The 14,101-nt window shown below is 40.3% G+C and overlaps 1 protein-coding gene across 16 annotated transcripts in view; it reads right to left on the bottom strand.

Moving 5' to 3' along the window:
- The window catches only part of NTRK2 (neurotrophic receptor tyrosine kinase 2), a 203,686-nt gene that overhangs the window by 188,093 nt on the left and 1,492 nt on the right, over nt 1-14,101 (bottom strand). The gene's annotated exons all lie outside the window — the stretch shown is intronic.

Here is a 14,101-nt window from a genome sequence, read left to right as displayed (position 1 = left end):
TTAGGGCCATTTTCAACAAACCTGGCCTGCTTTATGGTTATGCATTAAGATCATGCAGAATTTGTAAGCTTGACACAATACTTGATGAAACTTGGCATATTCAAATAGATTTCAACTGCAGCCCCTCTGAAACCAAATTTAAAGTAATGCTCAAGTGGTGTGAACTCATATGGTTGGAAAACGAAGCACAGACCTACATAATGTTGTACATCAGGAATGTGAGGTTTCAGACAGATGTAGGTACCAATGATACAATCTCTGCTCAATCAAGAAATCGTTCTACGCAGGACCAAGCTCCCTCTAGGAAGGAATCTCTTAACAGCAAGCAATGATCAACAACAACAAGTTCACTCTACAGATATACAGGCTTACTTCAATCATTTTGTTATATTTTGCTTTATCTATCTGGTACCATAACTGCCAGCTTTCATGAAGACAACCTCAAGAAACAGAACTTCCACTGCTAAAAGACCGTGCCATAACTCAGAAAAGAGGCAGAGTGTCAAGTTAGTTCATGGAGGACTCACTTATCATTTAGCAATTTTACAAGCAGGTGCTCAACTCCTTCCTTGGCTGCCTGGTGTCTCCTGACAAATTCAGAGCAAGTGCTCTGGTGGTTGTTTTTTTTTTTTTTTTAAACTGTGAATCATTGTATTTCACGAAGAGTAAAAAACTGTTTGCCAGTATCACGGGTTCCTTAAGGGTTCTTTTCTCCCATTTAGAGTATTTAACCATGAGTCATGGAAGATTACAGGAGGTAGCTCTCCACGTGCCAGTACAACAGCTCTGGAGGCAAAATAATTAACTCTGGGATCTTTCTTCACAGACATAGGCATGCCCTTTTTTGAGCAAATCCTGCGCTACACATAGACTACACTCAAGTAACAAGTTGTTCAGAACAATTTGGGACTCAGCATCTCACAGCAAAGATCAGAGATCACAGCTACGTTCAAGAATTCCCTGTTCTGGATGCATAGCTGTGTCAACTGCCAGGAGGCAGTGCGCCCCAGACATTCTATTCCACATCAATATACTGTGATTATCCAATCAGTAGCACACAGATGCCACTGCAAATTGCTTCTCCAAAGCCACCATCCTGAACAATAAGTGCCAACCCACCATCTTAAAGCAGAAGAAAACAGGAATTTAGTGGAGATACCTATCTTGTTATGGCAGTGAAGGAGCAGATCCATGCTGCTGCTTACTGCTACAACTGCCTAGAAAATGGAAAGCCCACAGTTTGCCAGCCAGCTTTAGTTTCCTCTTTACAGCATGAAGGCAAAAATAAAAATAAATTAGTATGTCTAGAATGCAAAGTTTAAGCAAACAGTTACTATAAGGCAGGGAAAATGAAACGTAAAACACCTTTGGGCTTACTTACATTTCTGATTTGGCTTCAAGGTGTTTGTTCTATTTTCTTCAAATAGCAGACTACCAAATCAAACAAACTCTCAAGACATTTCATGCAGCTTTCCAGATTTAAGATTCATGCCCTTGATGAATTCCACCTCCAAAATTACTTTCTCCCAAACGCATGCAAGACTTATTTAAATATTTTCTCCATTCAGAGACCTGTCCTCCTCCTTGAGGTCTGTAAGTTTATACATTTGATACCAAGACATCAATTTTTGACATTTCTCCAGAGAACAACTGACAACTATAGTCTAGCTTTTCTTAAGCAAAGGTGTTTTGGAAATGCTGATATTCCTTTTTATTGTCAGCTGGCCAAACAATGACCTATTTATTCAAAAGATGTCTTAATCTCTGACCTTGTACTTACCTAGAAAACATGTTTTCATCCCCTGTGTATGAAGTAATCTCTGCAGACTGCTAGGAGGAGGCTTAAACTCCAATATAGCCCCTTTACAATATATATGCTAAAAATCACACAATAAATTCACATACAAAAGGAGAGCAGTGAATGTGGCTTTTCATTATTACTCAACAGAAAGCAGACATAAAGCTAATTTTTATTATTATTATTGGGTTTGTTATTATTAATTTTGTTATTATTTGGCTTGCAAGGAAGAAAGAGCATCTCAAAGGAATAAATAAATACAAATACATGTGACATTTCTTTCTTCCACAGAACCATGTGTGCAGTGACTCTTCAAAAAGTAGTAATGTAAATACTCTTTTCAGCAGTTGCATACACCACCTCTTCTAGCTATCACTGTCCTTCATGCAAACGAGAATGGTAAAACATCAGTTCCATAACAGCACAGTAGGATTCCTCATAACTGTCCTTTATGTGCATCTTTTTATGTCCTTCAGTAAATCAAAACATTAATGCTTCTTGGTTAATGTCAAAACCTTTGAATTCTCTTTGGGCACCCATGCTCAGGCACTGACCTTGTGGAAGAGATGTCTTTGATAGTTGCATGTCCTTTGGAGCTAGATAGCACTTGACATAAATCAGTATCCCTCACAACAGGTTTTTTCCTATCTCCGGGTTTTAACATGTTCGGTATTCCTTCACTGTTTGACTCAACATAAGAATTTCCTTCTGAACTTTCCTCTGAGGTCAGTCTTCCCCCACATATACTATTTCCACTGTTAGACATTAATACTTGGTTTTATTCAGTTTAAAATTACTGGCTCTTAGAATGTCAAATACTCCATTCGATGTGGTCTGATATTCATTGGATCATCGAGATGTATGTCTGACGTACCTGCTACACTGTCCACTGTCTCATCCACTGCATTCAGTTCATCCCATGCCAAATACAGATCAAAAGGTACGACTTCCAAATGATGGAGAGAAGATGCAAAACTTAGGACATCTATCCAAGAAAATCCATCTATATCCTGTTAATACATTAAATTTGCTGAACAATTTGACTCCTGACATCTCAAACAATATTCCCCTTTCCATAACCCAGCAAAAAGTTTCTTTCTTCTGTTTTTACTTAAGTCTTGAGAGACTACATATGGCCATAATCTCTACCCCTTTTCTATGCAATTATTGTACGGTTCCGAATCATGGGTCATCTACCACCACCACCTGCGTCTCCTAGAGTGCTTCCATCAACGCTGCCTCCGTTCATTCTTAAACATCCACTGGTCAGATTATGTGACCAATACATCTGTTCTTGGACAAGCAGCAGTCACAAGTATTGAGGCCATGTTGATGAGAACACAGCTGAGATGGGCAGGGCATGTCTCCAGGATGAAGGACCCACTGCCTCCCTAAGATCTTGCTTTATGCTGAACTTGCCACTGGCTGCTGCAAGAGAGGAGCCCCGAAGAAAAGATACAAGGACTCCCTGAAACAACATCTCAGCCTTGGCCATATTGATCACCATAACTGGTCTACTCTGGCCTCCAATCGGGAGGCCTGGAGACACACCATCTATAACGCAGCTGTCTCCTTTGAGAACACACGCAGGATCACTCTTGAGGAGAAAAGGCAACACAGAAAGAACCGTGTATTGCAGAATACACCATCCAAAGAGTCTTTCTGCTGTGCCTTTTGCAATCGGATATGTCTGTCTCGTATTGGCCTCTTAAGTCACCAACGTGCCTGTAACAAATGTGGATAGAGCCTTTCCAAATCTTCGTTCGCGAAGCCCAGCCATGATGATGATGATGATGATGATGATTACACAGAGAACCCAACTGGTAGATGTTTTTCCATTCTTTGAATGATACCATTTGCTTCCATGGGTCACAACTGATTTCCCAGACTCCATCCCAAGACCTGTGAAACATCTTGTGTAGCCCTGATCACATATCTGTGTCTTCCTGAAGACATTCTTGTCTCTTAATGAAAGACATACATGAATAAAACTTCACATTATGTTACCAAAGCATTCCAAAAGGGTTATGGGTTGTCCTTTTGACTTTCCGTGATATTGACTCACTTGACATTTACCTCACTCTTCTAGGCCCAGAACAAGTTGCCACCTTCTGTACGTCCAAGTGAATCTTATATTTAACCAATGCATTTTTCAGAGAGCATTTCAACAGCACTGATATTGCTTTTTTGCTAAACTCTTTCAGAGGCATTCTTCACTGTTCCACATTCATGCGCTCTTCATAGTTACCTATTTAACTTTCTTTTATCACATTTATTTACATTACTGCATAGTCCACTTCTTATTTTAGTTAGCCAATCTTTTGAATTTATAGCTTCTTCCATTAGCATTCTTTCACTTGAGGAATCCCATTCTTCATTTAATATAAGTAGCTTCTTACTCATACTGCATATATTAGCATAATGATGTGTTTATTATATTTTCTGCCCATTTGTCAGTATCCAGAGTATATTTAATACTTCTGCTGAATGCCAAATTGCTGCTACTGTTTCCATAACTTTCCATGTTCCTGTACTAGGCCAGTTTGATCCTGGGAAAATTCTCAATTGCAACGGTACACACAGACAAGCATTCTGTGTCTGTCTTTCAGTTTTCTTCTTGTATTTCTGTTCTGCTACGTGACATATACACATTGCCCCTTCCTGAATGTCATTAACTTTTACTTAAAAATGCGCTCATGGATGTATTTATTGTTATACTTTAGGAAAACATATTCTTTTGTAAGTATTAATTTTCCATTTTAATACAATGTCAAAGTCTTAGGTCACCTTCTCTACCATTTTACCTTCAAACAAAACTCTTATCCTGCATGTACCTGTTTCAAAAGGTGACATCTTTTGCAGCAGTATTCTTCAAACTTCTTCACTATTTCTGCAAAGCTGCCTTCTCTTCACCACCACTACTTTCACAGAATTCTTCATTTACCTCTACAGCTTTTGTCCTTGTTATTGCTTATGAGTAGAGTAGTATTCCTCTCATCCACCAGCATATTTCTGCCTACAGTTCTCATGACCACACCGCACTGATGTGCACACCTTTCAGCACTCCTTCCTACACACCTTTTGCAGCATTGCCCCTGTCCCAGGATGTACATTGTAAAGGTGTTCACCTGCAAATATAAGACTGAGTAGACATTTTGGTGATACCTCCAACTATTAGGAAGCTCACCTCCTAAACCTTTCATTTCAGAAAGAGTGAAAAAAAAGAAGAGCAAAGCTGCTACAAGTTAAACCGTTCACTGAAAGTCATAAGAACATGCAGACGTGCTCTAGCGAAAACTATGCACGCTACCAGACCACGTAAACTGAAGGAACAACTGCCCTGTCTCTATGCAGACAGGAATTTCATGAACAGTTGGGAGAAACATCCAGAGCAGGGAAGATGGACAGTCTTTTTTCCACCCACACCCACCTCCAGGACAAGCGGCATCAATTTCTGCAGCTGTGCCACCTCGGTTCACATCCCTCAAATGACATAGGCTTCAGGCAACATGACACTCATTGCACACAAATCCTGATCCAGGATTTGCAGTGATATGTACTGCAGAAGCAGTATCCAGCATTAATATTTTTTTTATTTGGGTGCCTTGATGTCACATGGATTTGCACCAATCAAAAATATTTGTAAATCTATTCTAATTTTCTCAATATTTATAAATATGCACACAGCAGTCTTAAAAAGATGCTTACTTACCACCACTCCAAACTTATCACACTTCAGCATATGCTTAGTTAGACCCATGAAGTCAACAAAACTGCTCCCAGCTGGAGACTACAGTATATATGTTTACCAGGTAAGGATCACAGTATGCATAATGTGTTCCAAAACCTTTTTCTAATAATTAAAAGAGGCAAGACTGGAGGGAAGAATAGGAGATGAATATGCAGTAGACTATTCACCCATTTAGTGGGTGGAGAAAAGAAAAAAAGAAATTTCAGCTTCCTGAACTAGACCCATATTCAACACATAGATTCAGCTGGGGGGGTGGGGGAGAAAAAAACCAAAAAGAGAGACATCTCTGTGTGAGGTTGAAGATCACAGAGTTGAAGGACATGTCATAAATAATGCTCCAGCTATAAATAATGTCCAGGGGTTCCATGTTCAAATCCTTCTGCTTCCTAAGGGAATGTGATCCCAGTTTCTCAGAAAATACCATACTTATAAAGCAACCTGAAAGAGGGCAGTCTCAATCTTACCTGTTTGTGCTGTTCTAATTTTTACTGTAATTGAACACATAGTGGAGAAGGAGCAGGATGCAGCTGTCTCACTACACAAATAAGTGTCACAGCCTTTTAGCTAAACAGACTGTCCTGCTCCTGGACCCAAAAGCATATTTGAATACTATATGCCAAAGAAGGCAACTCAGCCAGGAAGAACCAAGGCAAGCCCACATCTGTACACCACACAGGACCAGCAGTTAAGATGCTGACATGCAAGACCTTGGTTCAGACCCATGTTCTGCTTCTAGCAGAGCAGCCCTTCACATGCATGCTGAAATGTTTCACCTGGAACCACAAAAATCAGTTTACTCTACAGAATGACTTTGCTCGCTAAAAGGAAGATCTTGGTTTTGCCCCTCACTCCAGTGAACTAAGTCCCCAATATTTTCTTATAATCAGTGGAGAGGAAAGAGGATGACTCCATTGGGTAATCTGCAGTAGGAATGTAATTTAGCCTCCTGAATCACTTTCTGGAAGAAGTGAGTTCTCCATTGCTGGCAGGAGAATAGCCAGCTGAGTTAACTGCCTTCACTATATCGTTAGTAGGGAGATGCCAGATTTTAAATGCCGAGGGCTGGGACAGTCCTAGACACGATTCAGAAGTCCATCACATAACACCCACAGCACATGCTGTGAAAAGTCTCCCAGTCCCTACCCAGTAAGACTGACATGCTCAGTATGGGCACATGATTTATTCACATATGCTTGCTATGCCATATGACATTCAGGAAAGCAGGCAGTTGTTGCAAAAGAATGGGAAAAGTCACACCCCATAAACCCTTCATATGGAGTACAGCATCTGACCACGTGATGTGGGGCAATGTGCTTCACAAGATACCTGCTCAACACAGCCTTACTTAGTTTTACATGTATGGTTAGGAAATTGAGAAGGTAAGACTAATTTCATTTAAATCTAAAACTGCTGGCTCGAGTGTCAAATCAAGAGAAAAACAGGCAACTTTCCCAGTCCCAACTATAGCTCTGTGGACAGACTCTTCCAAAAGGACTTCCAAAGTTTCGCCATTTCACTGCTTTGTCTGTTTCAGCAACAGTCTGGAAGCAGACTAACTTTGATAAATGCATTGCCTTTCTTTTATTTCTACATCAGACAACTGTATACAATGAACCATATACCCTCTATCGATCCATAGTAGTACCTGCAGGTGCAACTGTTTTGCAGTTGCATTTCAATGCAAAATTATCTGAAACTTTGTAAAAGGCTTCCCCGAGAAAATAATCTGAGCTTCCTCACGCCTCAATGCATTTTGTACAGCATGAAAACATTGGACAAGCAAAAAAAGCTGCAAGTCAAAAACACACCAAGTGATGGAGCAACAGGTCCCATCTCTTCCTAACTTAAAACAGGCAGGAAAATGCTTGAATCAAGGTTCTTTTCATCCTTCACATATATACTTTAAACTACCCTGGTGAAACACTAATTCCATCCATTATTGTCACTGATTTTAAGAAGGCAAGAATCTCAGACTCACATTCCCCCTGAAATAAAGGGCATCTAATTACCTTGCTAGATCAGGACTTAGCAAAAGTAAAGTTCAAGTTACACGATTCAGAGATTATGATCTCTTAAAGTGCCCCTGAAAATGCCTTGGACACCTGTGGCATTATTTCTTCCATTTTAATCTTACTTCTGAAAAAGAAAATCTCACTGCTTCAGGCCTTGTCTAAGAATAAAAGAATACTGACCTCAAATCTGATCTCCAAGAATGTAACCTAACAATGATAACACAACTCAGAAATGTATAGCTGAACTGGTATTAAATATATTTAAGTTTCTGCTATAACCTCTGTCGATGATCAACACTCAATGCAGGTCATTTTCTTACATGAAAATTTAAAAAAATAAATGCAAGTTCACAACAGAATTTCCATGGTATGGCTCCTTTCCTGTAAATTCACTACAATTATGCAATGTGACCATGAGACTGTAGAGTTCAGCCCGTTGTATGGTGGCAAGTGAGACCACAACCCTGGACTTCAGGAAAGCTAACTTTAGCCTCTTCAGGGACCTTTTTGGAAGAATCCAATGGGAATGAGCCCTGTAGTGAAGAGGGGTCCAAGAGAGCTCGTCAATCAATATGCAAGCATCTCCTCCTCCAGGCTCAAGATCAGTGCATCCTGATGAGCAAGAAGTGAAGCAAAGAGGGCAAGACACATGCATGGGTGAATAAGAAACTCCTGTTAAAAGTGAAGCACAAACAGGAGATACAGTGGAGGTGAAAGCAGGAAGAGGCCACTTGGGAAGACTATAGGGATGTTGTCAGAGTAAGCATAAATGAGATGAGGAAGACCAAGATCCATCTGCACTTAATTCTGGCCAAGGATGTCAAGGACAGTAAGAAAGGTATCTTCAAAATGAGCAAGAAAGAGGACACAGGGAACTACCAGCCAGTCAGCTTCACCTTTATTGCTGGAAAGATGATGGAGTGCCTTATTCTGGAGGCCATCCCAATGCACATGGATGACCAGAAGGGGATCAGGAGTAGTCAGCATGGATTCACTAAAGGAAAATCATGCTAGACCAACCTGATTGCTTACTATGATGGGCCAACTACCTGGATGGATGAGGGAAAGCAGTGGATATTGCCTACCTTGACTTCAACAAGGCTTTAGACACTGTGTCACATGATATCCTCATAGGCAAGCTTAGAAAGTGTGGACTGTGGGAGTGGACAGTGAGGTGGATTGAAAACTGGATTACCAGCAGATCCTAGAGGATCATAATCAATGTCACAGGGTCTAGTTGGAGGCCTGTCAGTGGTGAACCCCCAGGGTTCAATACTGGGCCCACTGTTGTTTAACTTATTCATCAGTGACTTGCATGAAAAGACAGATGCCTCCTCAGCAAGGTCACTGATGACACAAAGCTGGGAGGAGTGACCAATACCCCACAGTGCTGTGCAGCCCTTCAGAAGGACCTCAACAGGTTGGAGAGATGGGCAGGGAGGAACTGCCTGAAATTCGACAAAGGCAAATGCAGGGTCCTACATCTGGGGAGGAATAATAATCTCGGGCACCAGCACACGCTGGGAGCTAACCTGGAAAGCAGCTCTGCAGGGAAGGACCTGGGGGTCCTGGCAGACAACAAGATGTCCATGAGCAAGCAGTGTGTCCTTGTGGCCAAGGAGGCCAATGGTATCATGGGGTGCATTAGGAAGAGCATTGCCAGCAGGTCAGTGCAGGTGATCCTGCCCCTCTACTCAGCTCCAGTGAGGTCACCATCTGGAGTGCTGTGTCCATTTCCTCTGGACACGAGAGACATGGAGCTACTTGAGAAAGTCCAGTAGAGGGGTACGAAGATGATTAGGGAACTGGTGCATCTCTCATACGAGGAAAGACTAGGGTAGCTGGGCCTGTTCAGCCTCGAGAAGAGATGACTCAGAGGGGATCTTGTCAATATACACAAGTAACTGAAGGGAGGGTGCCAAGAGGACGAAGTCAGGTTCTTCTCAGTGTGTCAAGCAACAGAAAAAGAGGCAGCGGGCATAAACTGATGCACAAGAAGTTCCACCTGAACATAGGGAAGAACAACTTTACTTTTGGGTGACCGTACAACAGATTGCCCAGACAGGTTGTGGAGTCTCCCCCACTGGGGATATTTAAGCACCATGTGGACACAGTCCTGTGTAACGTGCTCTAGAGTAAGCTTCTTGAGCAGGGAGGTTGTACTAGGTGATACCACTGGTGGTCCCTTCTAACCTTATCCATTCTGTGATTCTGTGACTCTGTAATGTTATGCTTAACGGTAGCTATATAAAACACACCATTCAGGAAGGGGAGTAGTTTGGTTTGCCTCTTGCAGTTTCTGAAAATACAGGCTCATAATCAAACAGGAATTAAGAAGCATCCTAATTATATTTGATTTTAATAGCAGCTATATGCCTACATACATCTGGATGAAGAGACTTTTGCAGACACAAACAAGGCATCCAGTAGCAGAGCATATTCACATCCTAGGCAGTACGGGCTTTCAAACTTCTACGGATTTATTTCTCCATTTGAAATGCATATGAATTAGTGAATTTATACCATCAGTGCTTCACTTTTCAAAGGACAGTTTTGAAAGAGTGGTTTTTCACATGTAAAAAGCTAAATATACATTTAACATCAACAAAACATTGAAACAGTTTTAGAGCTCTTTCCTCCGTTTTTCATTTTTTATTACTCATTACACTCATCCTGCTTGGGCAAGGGTATCTGGATGGCCACATTCACTGACATAGTGTTAGACATTTGTGTTATGACAGATGACAAACACAGAGGAGAGAGAATAGATATCAAAAAAAAATAAAGGGGGACGGGGGATCCCTCTTCACTTTAAAACGAAATCCAAAATGGAGAAATAAGGTCCTTGTTTAGTTATGTAAAATTTTTTACTTTACAGTGATTAGGGATCCAGAATATTGCTAAGCTACTTTCTCCCTTACACTTGGCAGCATAAAAATAATGAAGAAAAAATAGAACCTGAGAAATCTGGAAAATGTCATCCTAAAGATATCACAGGCTGCACTGCCGAGCCCTGTTTTCTCATTAGTATGGAAAGAAGTTGAAATTTCTTGAAAACAACGTATTCAAGACCAAATTCTTGAATTTATATAAACAGCTTTCATTTCAGTATATAAATCCAAAACCTCTCAAAATTCTTGAGTGACCAAAGACAAAGAGGGAGAGACAGTGTTCCTGCCACCCTCCCCATAGGGAGCTTCTCTTGATGGATGCTGCTCTCTTCCAGCCTTGTGAGCTATTTCGTCTCAGCCTGACAGCCAGAGTGGAGACCCCCAGGAGCCACATCAGTCCTCACAAACCATAAGGACAAGGACTAAAACAAGACACACAAAAGGTTCCCTGAGATCAAAAGAAGAACCCCAGTATATACAAAATCCAATGCTTTGTGATATTTGGAGTATTTTTAGAGCCTAGAAATTAGAAAACCAATTTTCAGTTCTTACTTTCCACTCACCTTAACCATTTACCCAGATCTTTAAAAGATTTGAAAAGTAAAAGGGCAATATCCTAAAAGCAGCTATTATGTCACCACTGTCCAAAGTCCCCTTAACAATTTGTAGCCTGGTGTCTCATGTTTTATTATACAATTCCAAGTCACCAGAAATAACTTCTCAATCGAGCCAAGTTCATGCAATGATGCACAGCCAAAAGTTGCTTTGAGGAGGAAGGGGCTGGGGGTTGAGAGGCCCTGTAGCCAGTTTTATATTACATTTAATCTACAACAGTTTAGAAATATCAAATGAAAAAAACCTCAAAATACCAACAGCTCTGAGCTTCAAATGAATTTAAAGCTGCCTTTTTTTAGCACAAGCTCACATGACTTGTTAAATAATTTACTCTATAAATTACTTATCCTGTCTTATTAACAATTCTAGAGTGCTTTATGTAACTGCATTAGAAATTTATTTTGTGGTTTTGAAATGTACGCAATAAACAATCACCCCTGTTTTAACAGGCAAGAGTTTAAAAGTCATCTACTGTTTTGTTGGCAAGTAGTTCTTCCTGAAAAACACCAATTAATTTCAAATCCCATTCACCTGAATAATCATAAGTAAACATATTAATGACTTGAAAGCAGAACTGTGAAACTAGGCCAGGAATATACTTGCACTGCAAGAAATCACTTTTAAATCAAAGTCTTCGAAGAGTCATATACACTGAGATATAATAGCAATAGATTTTACTTAGCAAGAAAATATTAGACTGGTCCTTTTACAAGAAGTCCTGAACACTTTAAAAATCACTCATTTACTACTCTATTGATATTCTGTAATGAGTGATCCTGACAAGAACTACTTATTTGCTATTGTGCCTACAATGTATGGATTTAACAATACTGATATAGTTATTTTGCTCTCACCACTATTGGTCCTTGGCTCTTAATGTGAGCTTCAATGACTGATATGGTTATTTTAATGCAGGATCTCACTCTAGAGTTCAAATTATCTCCAATAATATACAAACAACCAAACAATTATTACAATTACACTCTGTTATGATAAGCACTGGCACTTGCTTTCTAGATAAAGGCCAGCCCACACCATCATCCTAGCCAGTTGGACAAATCTAAAATGCATCTTATTAACTATAATAGAAAACTATACAAAAACAACTAGGAAGGGAAAGAGTGAGGAAGATGACTAAGAAAGCACCAGGCATAAATACTCTTATGCCCTCCCACACAAAATTTCAGCAGCTGGCCCTCACAGGGCTGATGCAGAAGCATTCTGGGTGTCTTTCTACTGCCCTCAGTAGATCTGGATGTTGGATCCAACCAGGAACCAAGAAATAGCTCAACTGGGACAAAACTGCTTATTAAGCTCTAAACTGCAGTTTACTTACAGACCAAAACAGAGCTGAAGCACCTGAGCATTAAAGGACAGAGGCTGCCTTATGCATAGCACCTCAGCTCTGCTGTTCCTACCACAGTGCTCAAGCCTTCTATGCCATCTCTTAAAGGGGAAAACTCTGGCTGCCCACTCACACCCCATCTGCTCAGCGCCATCCACCTGGCCCACAGCCAACCCTCTGAACCACCATGGACTTCACACACCCACCCTGACCACGCAGTTATCCCAGCCTCCCGTACTTGTGGCGCACGTAAGGAACTGGAGTCAGCACACATGCCCCAGGTGCCTGTGGATGTTTTGTCTCGGACTGTGAGATCCATTCCTGTCAAGAGCAGTACATAACCAACAAATAAAGAACGGGTTTCAATAGACACTATGGAAATACATGGGAACAAATTCTTGAAATTAATTGTCTTACACTCTTCTGTTATTTATACCAAGAGGAATTCCACCGGAGACCAATGGAATTGTGCTCTTGTATCTGTAAAGCACATAAAAAAGAACCAGGCCTGAAGATTCACAAGTGAAATGCAATGCCCCAGTCTCTTAAACCTGTTTCTTAGCTAGAGTAAAGCAAGATCTGCAGTGTTAAAAATGGTTCCACAATCTGTAGCTACTGTATTAGAACTGCTTCCCTACATAGTTACTGTTTACCGAGGTCACACAACAAAATAATGTGACAGCTACTGCAGTCCAATTTTTAATTTATGCCTATAAACTAATTGAAGGGCCGCTGTGTTTTATGTTAAAAGTACACATGAAAAGACCATCTTAAATATGTGTGACAGCATCTCCTGAGAAATCCATGACTCAAAATTATTTTTAGATCACCAAACACAACAATGTGCAATGTCACAGAATGATACAGTAAAAACCAAAAAAAACCCTGTAAAGACAGCGATGCGCAAAAAAAAAAAAAAAAACAGAAAATGAAAACCAAAACCAGCAACACAAAATGACTAGACACGTTTTAAGTTAATCATGGCTGGAACACATATTTATAATACCTGTTTTCTCCTCTGGCCTTTTAAACAGAGATTAAATTCTAAGGGAAAATGGCTCTGTTACTTCTAATTTGAAAGCACCACATAAAAAGGCTACAAAGCCTATGTAAATGAGCACAGATGCATAGCTCAAAGTAATTTTTTTCCAATTAAGCAATCTACAGAATATTACACAAACATCTAAATCAATAACAGTTACAATTCGGAAAGACTGTTTCTTTAGCATAGGTCCTAAAAATCTACCAAAGGTAGGCCATGTATGAGTAGTAGAAAGGAATGCTTCCAGCTTTCTCCCCAAGCAGAGAAATGCAGCAAATTGACTTCGACAAACTGTAGGAATGTAGCTCAAAGGCTAGAATTTAATCTAAACTCACACTGTATTCGACAGTATTTTTATACTGCTTCTAGAGGAAACTAACAAAGAGAAGAAGGATGGTGAAGTCAAATAGTGAGAAACCTGAATCAATTTTGGGGAAAATATTCTGGTATCTTTTACATTAAATGCCATAGAAAGTAATTCAGAAACAAGAACAGGGAAATAAGAAGATTGCGAAGACAGCTTGAGATGGTTTTTTCCTGAGAGGTATCATCTCCACATCCAGTACCCAAATTTTTTTGCTCAGCAAGAACCTTTTCAGGTTTCCTCAGGCAACGTATATAGATGCCACAGTGCTCTGAGTTGTGAA

The sequence above is a fragment of the Pseudopipra pipra genome, chromosome Z (assembly GCF_036250125.1).
Source record: "Pseudopipra pipra isolate bDixPip1 chromosome Z, bDixPip1.hap1, whole genome shotgun sequence".
Lineage (NCBI taxonomy): Eukaryota > Metazoa > Chordata > Aves > Passeriformes > Pipridae > Pseudopipra > Pseudopipra pipra.
The sequence above is the reverse complement of the archived record's forward strand: the minus strand, read 5'-3'. Positions and strand labels throughout refer to the sequence as shown.